The sequence below is a fragment of the Xenopus laevis genome, chromosome 8L (assembly GCF_017654675.1).
Source record: "Xenopus laevis strain J_2021 chromosome 8L, Xenopus_laevis_v10.1, whole genome shotgun sequence".
NCBI lineage: Eukaryota > Metazoa > Chordata > Amphibia > Anura > Pipidae > Xenopus > Xenopus laevis.
The window spans coordinates 108,264,534-108,280,174 of NC_054385.1; the positions used below are offsets into that span (position 1 = coordinate 108,264,534).

General features: G+C 39.3%; 1 pseudogene; it reads left to right on the top strand.

Annotated features, from left to right (window-relative positions):
* The window catches only part of LOC108698985, a 42,951-nt pseudogene extending 32,613 nt beyond the window's left edge, over positions 1-10,338 (top strand).
* Positions 10,339-15,641: the final 5,303 nt, after the last annotated feature.

Genomic DNA, 15,641 nt, shown 5'->3' on the forward strand with positions numbered 1-15,641 from the left:
GAAAAGAATATTAGCACAATCACAAAATAAAAAGCATTTGAAAATGGTGAGAATAAACGGAGATGAAAGTGTTTGTAATCTGAACTATCCCTTTAACAAATCCTGAAACTTGGTGGAAAGCCTTTTACTTCCCCTTTAAGCAAAATTACACTGTATGATGCTTCAAAAAATATTGCTAAGGTGTCCCAAATCCTAGTCCTCTTTGAACACAAAGGAACATTATTTTTTTTTGTGCAAGTGCTAAAAGAGATCATATCTTTGCATATCTCCGTTATACCTTATATTGCCATGGAAACATGTTTCGAATGTTTCATACTCCTTTTTTTTCTTTTTTACAATTCCTAAAGTATTTATTTAATACTGTAAATTAATTTCTCAGCATATGTATCATATATAATGATATTTTTCAGTCGTTAATCTTAGATTCCTCCCCATGGTGACACATAGGTAAACTTCTCTTCATGTACAGTAGGCTTTAATTCAGACAACTTGTAGCTTCGTAAGAAAAGATTTCAGCCCTGCATATCAAATATTCTATTTATTTTATCATTTTAAGAAATGGACAAATTGGATGAAGATATCCGAAGTGGAAACCTGTTAAATATGGATCCTACCGTGAAAGGGCTGCAAACAGGTACACTTCATAAATGAAAAGTATAGCATGGGCAGGAATTACACTGCTAAATTCTCAAGTTTTATTTTCACTGTAACATATTTTGGACTAATAGAGCCCATACTCCTGTTGGTGGAAACCATATTGTTGCTCTTACTGAGCTCCATACTTCCTGGATCAGGAGGAAGCTACCAGTGCAGGCTGCCATGTTTGGTCACACGCATGTGCATAATAAGCAATCTAGGACACTGAGGGGCTGATTTATCAAAGGTCGAAACTTGAATAGTATCTTCTTTAAGAAAAAACTTGAATGCCTAAAACTCTATCGTATATTCCTGGCCTGAAAACTCGAATCAAATTTGACTAAACTTGAATTGAGTGTTTTTACTCCGAAAAAACTGTCAGGAAAGCTATTAACATCCTCAAATGGGTCACTGGACCTCTGCCATTGACTTCTACATGAACTCGGCAGGTTTAAGGTGGCAAATAGTCTAATTTCCAGTTCTTCCCATGGTCAAGGTATGGTACATTTGAGTTTGGATTACTCCCAACTCGAAATAGTTTTGAACAAAAATCCAACTTGAAAATTTGAATTCGAATTTACAATTCAAACCTTAATAAATCTGCCCCTGAGTCTTCATTGTTTCGATTTTATCAAATAATTTCTTGGATATGTTTAGGTGCCTTAAAGGGATACTGTCCCGTTTTTAAAAAAGCTGACCACTGTGTAAATATGCTTAGCAGTTTCAAGCTTAGGCAATGACTCATTACGCTAACGTATTTACATGGCGGTCAGCTTTTTTAAAAACCGCGGCACGGACCAGGCCGAAAAGACCTATCTGAGTCCGGGGCATAACAGAACAATGGGAAGATAGCAGCTCCCTAACACAAGATAACAGCTCCCTGGTAGGCCTAAAGCTGGCCATAAATGTGCAGATATAGCCTTAATATCGGACGAATGATCATGTGGTGCAATCTCCCTACTCAGATCAAATAAAGCAGTAAGAAACAAATCAGGTGATGTTCTGTCACTGACAGCAATCGCATGAATGTTATGTCCGACAAATAGTAGTGACAGTCACCCGTTGATATCATTATATAGGCAGTACATGCAGAGATGATATCGTTAGCCAACAAAAAATTACTAACCTGTCCGATCGAAAAACCTTACGAATTGAGGATTCTTATCTTTGCTTCTATGGCCAGCTTTAGAACAGCACTCAATAGTAAAAATCCATGTCCCGCTGCGACATCTTCAGTTACATTGAGTATGAGAAACAACAGCCTGCCAGAAAGCCGTTCCATCCTAAAGTGCTGGCTCTTTCTGAAAGCACATGACCAGGCAAAATGACCTGAGATGGCTGCCTACACACCAATATTATAACTAAAAACACTTCCAGGTTCAGGAATTACATTTTATATGGTAGAGTGAATTATTTGCAGAGTAAACTGTGTAATTTAGAAATAAAAACTACACCATAAAAATCATGACAGAATCCCTTGAAATTAAAACCCATGAAATATACGTTTTCCTTTAATTACAGAACTAGAAAACCTACAGATAGAAGAAGTGAACAGCATAAGGTATAATTTTAACCTTTTCTCATTCGTTCCTTAATTCATACTTTTTTGCATTGTTCTCTGTTATGGTGATTGTCACTTACTATGTCTTTCTTTCAGTCATTTTTAGGGTTTCTCTAGTTTGTACTAATACCTACTTAATCTTTGCTCTTCTGCTTTTTCTTTTTAATTTGTGCTACAGTATATATGTATAGTGGAAAGATGGTCAGTTTGTGGAGTGTGTCCCTAGCAAGGTAGACTTAAGGACTTGAACGTTTACTGTCTGCATTAGCAAACAGATTTCCCACAATAAGTGATAATAATATTGGACTGCATGGAATTGGAGTGTCCACAAACAAACCAATATTGTAAAATACAACCAAAATTGGGACTCAACCTTCACAGACCATGCGCCCAAGATTACTGGAATACTATAAATGACCATAAACTGAAAATGAATAAAAGGAAATATTTATTCACCACCATGCCATACTGTTCAAATTCAAAAACAAGTTAAAAACCAAGCAGCAGATTTCCCACAATGGCACAATAAATAAAAGGAAAAAAATCTCTGTTGGCAATATATTATAGTGGCACAAACCACAGGTCTAGATTTATTGAACCAAACTATTTAGCCACACCAGTCTGTGACCATGTAGCTTTCTGTTCAAATAATCCTTTATCCTTACAGAGAATGCACACAACTGGAAGAGAGGAAGGAGCAGATATTAACACAACTTGGCTGCCTGCAGGAGGAGGCGAATAAGCTGGAGAAACAGTTGGAAGAATTCAAGTAAGAAGCATGTTAATATTAGCCAATGTTACCATCTGCCTTCATATTTGAATAGTCAAAGTGGAAAACATCTGGCTAGATTTTCATCACTTGGTTGATGAAACAAAAATTAGAAACATAAAAATTGCGCCTTCTACACATTTTGTGCATAAGTATTTGGATACATGTTGGGTAATGATGGTTTGTATGGGATTGATTGAAATGTCTTTACGATGAGACGATGGGGTTAAAAAGTTCAGTAAAGCCGACATACACCTGCCAACCCTGCTCACTCTAAAACCTTTCTATTCTTTTGATTATTTAGGCAGACAGCCGAGCTATGATACAGCAGAAAGTAAGTAGGAGATGCATCAAAAGATATTTTCAGACTGGCCTGATGCATGAACTGACTGATATCCATAGTACTTGGATATCTGTATGGATCAGTGGGTCACCATAAAAATAAATAAATGAAATAATTTTGTAATGACACTGGTTTCAATCAATTAGAATTCAAAAACTTTGATCATAATTAGGGTCTGACACACGTCAGTATACAAATTATTATTATTATTATTATTATTATTATTAGAGAAAAGAACCCCCCTTATATCAAATTATCAGTTACCACCGAATACTTATTCAGCAATTGATCAATGGTTCATTTTGCACAGTAAATAGAGAATAATTGACATATATTTGCTGAATAAGTGTGAGGGGGGTAGAGCGAGAGTGGGGTAGAGCGAGAGGGAGGTAGAGGGAGGTAGAGCGAGAGGGAGGTAGAGGGAGGTAGAGCGAGAGGGAGGTAGAGGGAGGTAGAGCGAGAAGGAGGTAGAGAAGGAGAGAGGTAGAGCGAGAGAGAGAGGTAGAGCGAGAGAGAGATAGTAGTGTTTTTTACACTGCTCATGTATAAAGTCACAGGAGAGCTGAAAACTTGAATCCGCCGTGTTGTCTCTTTTAAACTACATTTTATTGCATTTCTATGTTTTGCGAATGTGTTGTGAATTGAAACTCGTCCAATTGTGTTGTTTAAATTCTGCTTTGCCCTGGCTGTGAGTATTCCATATAAACTCCAGACATAAGAATGCACTATGAGAAAGAGGCCTAAGATAGTTCAGTGTCAAGTAACTCCTGTGGATTAACATTCCATATGAGATTTTAAATAACTGAAACTGGTAAGAACAGTTAGTTAGTGGGCAGACGTAGCAAAGGTTAGCAGCCACAATGTGGCTGAAAGCAATCATGTGTTTGTAGCTGTTAGAGTTGTGTGAAAGCAGTAGAAATGTTGCTTATTTAGAGTCTGCATCCACATCATGTATTCATTAGAGTGTGGATTTCAGATCTGGCAACTTAACACAAGCCAGACAAAAGCAAGCATTAGTCAGATTTGTCCAATTAGTCAAGGCCCATGTTCTGGATGGCAGCCAGGACTGGCCCAGCTGCATGTTTGAATAGCTGGAGCTGCCACAAGACCTCACAGACTGACTAATAAAAGCCCTGACAAGCCATACAATAGTGTTACAATGTCCTGCTTAGTTGAGGGCACACATATGGGCTTATGCAAGTGACGGCAACATGCCCCTGCTTTCTGTTTACTTGCTCATTTTAATGGGATTCTGTCATGATTTTTATGGTGCAGTTTTTATTTCTAAATTACACTGCAAATAATTCACTCTGCAATATAAAATTTCATTCCTGAACCAGCAAGTGTTTTTAGTTGTAATATTGGTGTGTAGGTGCATCTCAGGTCATTTTGCCTGGTCATGTGCTTTCAGAAAGAGCCAGCACTTTAGGATGGAACTGCTTTCTGGCAGGTTGTTGTTTCTCGTACTCAATGTAATTGAAGGAGTCACAGTGGGACATGGATTTTTACCATTGAGTGCTGTTCTTATATCTACCAGGTAGCTGTTATCTGGTTACCTTCCCATTGTTCTGCTGATTGGCTGCTGGGGAGGGGGTGATATCACTCCAACTTGCAGTGCAGCAATAAAGAGTAAAGATTATCAGAGCATGAGTCACATGCTTGTTAAAACCCTTGTTAAAAAAACCCTACCCTACATAGCCCCCCCCCCAGCCTAGGTGTAAACTCCGGTAATTGTACCTAAGGGTCAGTCCACACGAGCAGATTCAGGGAGATTATTCGCCCCAGCGACAGAGCATGAGTCACATGGCTGGGGGCACCTGGGAAACTGACAATATGTCTAGCCATGTCAGATTTCAAAATTAAATATAAAAAAATCCAAAAGTTGTTTCCCCATGACAGTATCCCTTAAAACTATTTGTGAGCATTTCTTCGCTACTGTGGGGCGACTAGTCTAACTGAAATGCCTTCCCACCAGCAAGAATTTGAATTGCCGCCGGGATGGCATAATCGTCACTTCGGTTTTCCGAAGTTTACTTGTGAGGCGACTTCAGAAAACCGAAGTGACGCTTAACATCCCGCCGCGATTCACATTATTGCTGGTGGGAAGGCATTTCAGGGAGTCTACTGCAGTAGTGAAGATTTATCACTGGCAACTAAATCTCCCCGTGCCACCACCCTTAAGGTGGCCATAGACGCACCGATAATATTGCACAAAACATTTTTCATATGATGTTCAGTGCGTGTATGGTTGGTGATGAGCCGACCGATATTAGCAGAAGGCTTGGATATCGGTCGGTCGGATCGATTGGGCTGCTGGGAAAATTTTGATAGGCCGCCTGTGAAGGCATCTGAATGTCGGCCATTATGCTGAATTATGAATCGTCCTCCTGAAGAAGCACAACAGCATGAAACATGTTGAGAACAAGTGAGCTGTGAGACATTTTGGTTTGTGCACTGAAGTCTCAGTATCTTGTAAGTGTATTTTGTTGTCCAATAAATCTAAAAAAGACGACGTGGCAGTCGCATCGCGTCTCCATTTGTTTTAATCGTCAGATGTAAGTAGAACTCTATTGTTTCTACCTGTATATCTGACCATTCAGCTCTACACCTGTGTATTGAAACAAATGATCTTTCCTGGAAAGACCTGTTGCAGGAAAGATCGTAATTGTAACGTCTATGGCCACCTTTAGAAACCCTGAAAACACAATCTGCCCAACACTCCAACATTGCATTCTCAGCTCAATTCATTCTGAAGTTGTTTTATCTGCAGCACACATTAGAGTTTTGTGGCTACCCTTTCATGCCAATTCATTCTATTTCAGTTTTACAGAATGGGACTTGGAAAAGTGGACAGAGGATCGGGCCATTTTTTCTTTTTTCTATGACTCCATTGAACTGTGCATAAAGTTTGGAGATGTTGTTGGTAAGTATTGCATAACTGATGGTTTTCTGTAGCAGGCCTATGAGCTGCCTAACAGTGATCTTTTTACTTGCTCCAGTGGAGCTCGTGTGCCCCTTTCTACCCTTCATTGATTCAGCCTAAAAAGTTGCCTTGATCTGAATGGCTTTGAGCCAATAAATTAAATTTTTTTTCACCTTTTACAACTTCAATGTGTGACAGTATCTTGTTACCTAGTCTGTGGATGAAGGGGTTTCATAGAGGAAGCCCTGTGGCATGTCTAATTATGATTCCGTCTTTGCAGGGTAAAACTCCTCTTTTCAAGCTCTTTGGCTTATGCAAAATTTGAGTTGGCATTACATCTCTCTGAATCCTACCCGACACTCCCTCTCACGTTCACATTTCAAAATCACATTGGGAAAATAGGGTAAGTCAAACTGTTACTTCATGTAAATTGTGAGTTCTCTTACAAGGGTCAGGTGTCCAATACAGGGGAGCTGCTGCCAGCAGGAGAGCGGAGTTGTGGAAGCAAAACCCATAAATTCTGATTTCCTTGTCAGGCAACTTCGGGCGAATCGAGCCCAGTGCCACCCCGCTGGCGATTTACATTTAAGCCTGCGGGAAGGCAGAGGAGGCGGTTCAGGGAGATTAGTCACCCCAAAGAAGAGGATTTGTCGCCGGACGACTAATCTCCCTGAATCTGCCTTACGGTTGCCATGTTTTCTGGAAAAAAATTCCGGCCTTCTATATATTTTATCTTTTTTTCCCTATTTATAACATTCGGATCAACCATCATTTTAAAGGTGGACATACACTATAAGATCCGCTTGTTTGGCAAGGTCACCAAACGAGCAGATCTTAACCCGATATGCCCACTAACGGCTGGGCAATATCGGATGAATCCAAACGTTACAATACTACGAATGGGCTCCGATGGGTCATAGGACCGCATCAACTAGCCAATGCGGTCCTGGATCGTACAAAAATCAATCTTGACCAATCAATATCTGCCCGATTTTTGGCCTGATATCGATCGGAAGGACTCACACATGGGCAGATAAGCTGCCGAATCAGTCTAAAGGACCGTTATCGGCAGCTTTAATCTGCCCGTGTATGGCCACCTTTACCGGCCAGGCCGGTAAAATACCGGCCAGGTGGCAACCCTAATCTGCTTGTGTGCCCTGACCCTAATACCAAGAATATAGTTGATATCTGGTTCATTGGTCTAATGGTGAGGGAGCGGGTTGTTGAATTCCTTCTGCACTATTCTGGTGAAGAGTGTGTAGCACAATGCCAGGCAATGTATGGGCAACCAGTGGGCGGTGACGTAATGCCACAAACCTGTGAAATGGAAGTTGCCATAGAAATAAAGGCACCATACCTGTAATGAAAGTTTGGAGCTAGTATGAAACCATCTTTTCTCACTGATTTAAAACTCCAATTGATGTGGGTGGAGAGTATGGTGTCCGACAAAGCTAGTGACAGTCTCCCTCTGAAAATCGTACGATCGGCAATACATGCAGAGATATTATCGGCAGCCGACATATATTTTCTAACCTGTCCGATCGACCAAACGACCGATCTCCGCCGGACGAAAAATTTCGGGACTCTCCACACATGGTTCGAAAATCGTACGAATCCTTGATTCGTATGATGAGATCTTTGCGTCTATAGCCAGCTTTACCTGATTCCCTTTGCCAGTGCTACTGTTAGCAGAAATGTGCACTAGCCCAGGGCATTATCTCCTTTCTTCAGAATCCAGCGACTGATGCATATGCAGTAGAGCTGGCTTTTTTTTGGTTACATTCTAGCTTTTGCTCTCCCCAGGCCGGTGTTGTTTTCTGCTGACAGGAGCACCGACCTGGGGTATCGACGTCTTTACAATCCTTTGGGGGGTGCCCTAACACTTGACACACCCCATCAATTGGAGCCTTTGTTCTTCTTTTCATTTCCCCTTTAACGTGCAATTTGCTGATGAATTGGCCTATAAATAAAGTTTCAAAATACATTTCATATATGAAGGTGGACATACCCTTTAAAGGGGATCTAGACCCCAAAATAGGTGTAACTTTACTCTGAGTGCTCCTCTGATTACTTAAAACAGAAAATGAATGTAAATTTGATGTGGTTTCTGAGATATATGCAGTTTTAAGCAGTTCTATTGCTAGGCAGACTTGGCTCAGCAGCTCTGTGAAGGCCCAGTGTGTCAGCAAGTCTGTCTATGCACTGCTTGTATTCAGTTAACCCTAGGCGTGCTGACTGCCAGTTGAGCCAATAGCATGGTATGGGTATTATAAAAATGCTAATACATGTATGGGACCTGTTATCCAGAATGCTCAGGACCTGGTGTTTTCCTTCATACATTAAGTTTATTAGAAAATCATGTAAACATTAAATAAACCCAATAATAGGGGTTCACTTCCAATTTTCCTTCATACATTAAGTTTATTAGAAAATCATGTAAACATTAAATAAACCCAATAATAGGGGTTCACTTCCAAGTAGGGTTAATTATATCTTAGTTTGGATCAAGTACATGGCGCTGTTTAATTATAACAGAGAAAAGGGAAACTGTTTGGATTATTTTGATAAAATGGAGTGGGAGGTAGCCTTTCCGTAATTGGGAGCTTTCTGAATAACGGGTTTCCGGATAACGGATCCCATACCTGTATCTCAGAAGCCACCAAAAATAGAGGATGAACGTAAATTGCAAAAGTAGTCTGAGAAGCCCCTGTTAATTTTTCGTTAATTCATTTTTGAGGTGTAGGTCCCCTTTTAATTTAATGACTCTGGAAACATAAAAGTTTTGTTTTTAGCCCAAATTAATTCCTATTGCAGCTAAATGCATGTTTCCCATACTCTGGGAGGCTGATCCCTGTCCTGCACTTAAGTGCTTCTTTGAGAGAGAGAGAGAGAAACTTAGGGCAGAGACACACGCTGCTATTTCGGGAGATTAGTCGCCCATCGACAAATCACTTCTTCTTTAGGCGAGTAATCTCCCCGAACTGCATTCCCACCGGCTAGAATGTAAATCGGCAGTGGGATGGCACTCTGAAAGCTCCGTTTTCCGAAGTTGCCTCACGAGGAAACTTCGGGCAACTTCGGAAAGCCAAATCAATCCGAGTGCCATCCCACCGTGATTTACATTCTAGCCGGTGGGAAGGCAGTTTGGGGAGATAAGTCGCCCGAAGTAGAAGCTATTTGTCGGTGGGCGACTAATCTCCCGAAAATAGCAGCGTGTGTCTCTGCCCTTATATTGCTTTGTTTGGCCATGACTTTATATGTGTTTGTATTTTTCAGCCCCAGCAATATTTCTGCTGTTCTATCAGAAGTTCCTGTTGGCCTGTGGTACCTGAAGAGAGCAGTGCGTCGTATCCATCAGCAGCTTCTTGTGTGACTCTCCTTTTGTACAAACGCCATATTGTCATATGTGAATAGGGGACCAGTCTGAGGGTTTGAGAAACTGATAATGCTCAATGGCACACCTACTGAAATCCGTGTGCTTACCATGTATATAACTTGGCGTGTATATATTGTTTCATATCGTTTGTAAGTCTTGCACATATTTACATGTTTTTTTTCTTATGAAATATTTTAAGAAAGGTGTTGGCAGCATAATCTTATTGTTTTTTTACATGCATGTTGCTCCTTATTATTATCCTAATCGCAAAGTACAGTATTGCCATGCAACATAGTGGGGGATCATTTATAAACAGCGGGCAAATTTGCTCCTGGGCTGTAACCCTTGGCAACCAATCATGATTAGTTTCAGTGCTCAACCTGCAGCTGGCTGAAAAATAAGCTAATCACTGATTGGTTGCTATGGTTTACTGCCCAGGTACAAATTTACCCGCTGTTTAGAAATGAGCCCCAATGTTCATGTATAGACTTCTTTCTATGGATTTCCGAATGAATCTGTTTTGAACAACGGTAGTGGAAATAAAGCACAGTATTAACCTTAAACCAATAATTTTAAATCATATAATGATAATATACAGTCTAGCTTAGAGCCCAGTTCCTGCCGAGGCTGCGTTTGACCTTTCTTTTAATATTTTACTGTATTATTCGATGTTGTTTTTTGCTAACCTGCATTTGAGCTTTAATAAAGTGCTGTCTGTTGTGCTATTTAATTGGCATTGAATCAAAATGGTTCACATTTTAATAGATTGTGGTCTAAATTTGCAATAAGAGGCTGAAAATGACAGAGGTCCAATGCAGAAGGCAGACAATTCTCCAGCATGGCTACTGCTTACTACTTATTAACAAATCATTATATATGCCATTTTCTTTTAGAAATGCATCCCACCTGGTTTTGAATTGCTTATTCCTGCTTTTCCAGGCACGGATTGATGACTTGGCTGCTCTTATAGTACAGGTATGAGACCTGTTATCCAGAATGCTTGGGACCTGGGGTTTTTCGGATAACAGATCTTTCCATAATTTGGATCTTCATACCTTAAGTCCACTAGAAAATCATGTAAACATTAAATAAACCCAATAGGCTGGTTTTGCTTCCAATAAGGATTAATTATATCTTAGTTGGGATCAAGTATAAGCTACTGTTTAATTATTACAGAGAAAAAGGAAATAATTTTTTTAAAATCTGAATTATTTTATTATAATGGTGTCTATGGGAGACGACCTTTCCGTAATTCGGAACCTTCTGGATAATTGATCCCATACCTGTAAAAAGAACAAAAACCTGTACAATATCCTCTTGTTCCAGTTTTACTGTGGCCACATGATCACCTGTTGGATAACAGCAATGTAGTGTATGATTGGCCACTTTTGGGAGGCCTAATACTACAGCTCAGTGAGATGCAAAACTGGCAATTGTATTTAGTAAACAAGCAGTCAGTTGATCCTAGGGGTGGACAATAAAAAAAAAAAAAAAAGGCAAAAGGTCCCTGTGTAAAATGTTTAAAAGGGAACTATTATGAAAAATAAATTTTTATATTTGCTTCATCATCCTGAAATAAGAAACTTTATTTTTACATCTACATTTACATCTTATAGGCAAAAGCACCGCCACTAAAAGCTATAATGGATTTAACAGTCTTTCATAATCAGACTCTCAACTCCTGCATGAAGAGAGAATGAAATCTGATTTTGAAAGACTGTTAAATCCATTATAGCTTTTAGTGGCGGTGCTTTTGCCTAGAAGATGTATTAGAGCTCACTCCTGTCTCTCTACATGCTGGATTTGTGCCAAAGGAAGTTATTTTGTTAGACAGGTATGGGAGCTGTTATCCATAATAAATGGTACTTGAGGTTTTCCAGATAACGATCTTTCCATAATTTTCATACCTTACTATAAAATCATTTAAATATTAATTATACCCAATAAACTGGCTTACCTTCCAATAAAGATTAAATATATCTTAGCTGGGATCAAGTACAAGGTACTGTTTTATTATTACAGAGAAAAAGGAAATCATTTTTAAAAATTTGGATTATTTGGATAAAACTGAGTCTATGGGAGACGGCCTTTCTGTAATTATGAGCTTTCTGGATAACTAATCCCATAACTGTACTGGAATCACTTATTAGAGGGAGCTCTAATACATCTGCTAGGAACGTAAGCCCCCCTTATAAAGTTTCTTATTTCAGTATGATGAATCTTATATTAAATTTTCATTTTTGCGATTGTTCCCCTTTAAATAGGCAGTAGAAATCTTAACGAATATGATAATAATTGTGTAGGACTGGCCAGACCAGGGATGACTTTGACGTAGTTGGCCAACTTGAATATATTGCAATATATGGACAAACAATCCCTGTTTTGTTTAAAGGGGAAGACATTTTTTGTTGTAGTAGCTTAATGCACAAAATGTCTCCGTGCCCTATATAAATATTGATAATGGGTGAGTGCAGAGGGCCTCTTGTCTTTTTCTAATCCTATTTAATACCTGTATCACTCATGTTTAGGCAGTATGGCCTAAATAATAATGTATACAGTAATGAAACAAATGAATATACACGAGTTTATATGGCTTGGATCATGGTTCCTACAGAGATGCTGAAACTTTAGGCTACATCAATATGGCATTGCTAGCCACAGTTTTTTTTTTCAATAGCTCCCCTTTAATTGCTGTTAATTGGGCCAATATATAAATAAGGGTGTTTATAGTTGGCTTTAGTGGGTGCTAACTTGCAACTGTATGATTTTATGCCTTATAATAATAGTCCCTCTTTTCTAGGGATAATATCCTCAATTTGTCAATGTTCAATAATAAGATAATATATGTAGGTGCATTGTATAGCATGCTGCCCACGTTTTCTTTACATATAGCTGTGTGAAAAATACTGCTTCTGCACTTATTGCAGGGTTACACTGGATCACCACATGTAAAGTGTTTAAAGGAACAGTTCAGTGTACAACTTAAAACTGGGTTAATAGATAAGCTCTGCAAAATATTTATAGTTAGCTAAAATGTAATGTATAATGGCTGGAGTGACTGGATGTGTAACATAATAGCCAGAACACAATTTCTTGCTTTGCTGCTCTCTAACTCTGTTAGTCAGAGACTTGAAGGGGGGCCACATGGTACATTTCTGTTCAGTGAGTTTCCAATTGATCCTCAGCATTCAGCTCAGATTCAAAAGCAACAGTTATGACCCATGTGGCCCCCCTCAAGTCTCTGATTGGTTACTGCCTGGTAACCAAGAGAGCTGCAAAGCAGGAAGTAGTGTTCTGGCTATTATGTTAGACATCCAGTCACTCCAGCCTTTATACATTACATTTTTGGCTAACTAACTATATTAGAAACATTTTTTTTATTTTTTACAGTCTTATCTATTTACCTAGCTTTTATTTTTATACTGAACAATTCATTTAACATGCAGCAATTCCAATTGCAATACCGATGGATGGCAAGGTAATTTTGGGTGCTTTTATCAACCCGAGGGAGAGACCATTTCCCACAGCAACGTGTGTCCCATGTTCTCGTACAACAATTTACCAAACAAAGGATTACAGAATAAAAATTTGGATCAGAAGGCCCTGCTTACAAGCGCTTATCAGTGCACACCAGCAAAACATTACCGTGCTGCTAAAAACTATTTAGTCGCCCGAAGAAGAGGGCGACTAATCTCCCCGAATCTCCACGTTTGTCTCTGCCCTAACATGCCAGAGGAGCTGCCTGCAGACATGTCCCTACATACAGTATATAACCTTCAATCCAGCACAATAATTAAAGATGTGGTTCACCTTTAAATTAAGTTTTACCAACAACTTTTCAATTGCCTTTGATATTTTTTTTTTATATATAGTTTTTACATTATTTGCCATCTTCTGACTCTTTGCATCATTCAAATGGAGGTCACTGACCCCATGTAAAAACAAATTCTCTGTAAGGCTACACATTTAGCGTATTGCTACTTTCCTCTTTCTATTCAGGCCTCTCCAGTTCATATTCCAGTGTTTAATTCAAATCAGTGACTTGGCCGTGCCAATAATAATTATTGAGAGAGTGCTGAACTTCCAAAACTCACACAGGAAATGACTGCAATGAGTGTGTTCTGATGTAGTCGAGCTGCATCTGAATAAAGGGATATTCCATGGTGTGGGGGTGGGCCATAAGGCTGGCAGAAGTTTGTATTAAACAGCAAGTCAACCCCAAATTAAAAATTTGACTAATAAAAGAAAACCTAATTCTAAGCAACTTTCCACTATACATTAATTAAACATTATAAGTGCTTATTTGTAAAAAAGATTGCTCTTCAAAGCAGCATTTGCTTAATGTCTGGTTACTTTTTAAACCATGTTGCAAAAGTCTTGGTTCCCCAGCAAAGACAGGTCTGTTTATCAGCTGCCTTGTCTTAAAGGGGACCCGTCACCCCAAAAAATTATTCAAAATCCTATTTTTTTTTTCAACAATATTTTTATTGTTTCACAAACAAATGCCAAGTGTACGTTACAAAAGTTTAACAGGTTATCAAAAATAATGCAAACAGTCGAAAGCGGACACAAGTAAAATATCACTGTACATTGACACAACGTAAGATATCAACAGTTAATAGACAAAATAAAATCGTTGCAAATTAGTACGAGACCATGTGAGTCTGTTATGTTGCATTGGTTATCAACTTTAATCGTTACACAACTATGAAACAGTGAAATCAAAGAGCCACCTAGTCATTAGATTGCATGGAAAAGACTGGTAAATAGCGAAATAAGTCACAGGAACATTAATACATCACAAAAATAAAATCGAGTGATAGGAGGAAAGTCAAATGGAAAGGAGCTGATAAACATTGGGATCACTGCGTCTGTTCTCCAACCAGGGCTGCCAAATCCTTAGGAATTTATCATGGGTGTTGTTGAGAAAACTAGCTAATTTTTCATTCACCATAATCAAAATCCTATTTTATCACATTAGTCAAGCAAAATGTAATTACACTATATAAATTATTTGAATCTTGCTTCCTTCAGTCTGGGATTTCAAAATTATAGCAAGCAGGCAGCAGCCATTTTGTGCACACTGATATTAAGGCAAGCCTTGTATCATCTTGGAATCTTATTTGTGCACCAGTATGGGGGACCCGATTTCCATCCCCATGCCCTGACTACACCCTTAAATGGTTAAGAGAACAGGGGAATATGTGGAGAGCAGTGACATCTAGTAAGTGCTGAATGGAAAGTGAAAGTAATTGTCTGCCCCCCTGGCATAGAGGAGGGACAAACGATATTTGATTGACAGCTGAGATTTTTAAAAGAGTTTACAACAGCTACGAATGCTTTAATAAAAAATAGAAATTGGATTTCATGTTTAATTTTAAAAGGACTTTTATTACACAGATTTTTGTGTCTGGGTGACAGGTACACTTTAAGCTGGCCGTTACCTTCATTTCGGACGAGCGATCGTTCGGTGCCATCTCTCGACCTGCCACTAACCATTCAGATCAAATAAATTAGTTAAAGAACAGATCAGCCGATGTTCTGCCCCTGACAGCAATCGTACGAAGGTTGTCTGGCAAAAGCTGGTGACAGTAGGGTTGTGGCCTGGCCGGTAAAAATGATGGTTGATCTCAATGTTATTAATAGGAAAAAAAGATAAATATTTAGGAAGGCCGAAATTCTTTTCCAGAAAAGGTGGCAACCCTAGGTGACAGTCTCCCACTGATATCGTCAGACAGGGCCGCCATCAGGGGGGACAAGTGGCCCGGGCTTGAAGGGGGGCCCAGCAGTGCTGCCCTTTTCGAAGAGCTGGGACCCCCTTGACAGCTCCGAAGCGGTGCCGCTCGATTGAAGCCCCAAACAGCCGAATGCAGAAGTGCCGAACATAAAATTTGTCTACCTGAAATTATTTTATTTTAATTCTCAGTCCGGACCTGGTGTGGAAGCGTACACAGTTGCAAGTATTGCAGTAAATTGGTTCCTTGGCTATTGAGCTTCCATTTTGACTTCTAGCCTGCTGCCAGGTTGCTAGGG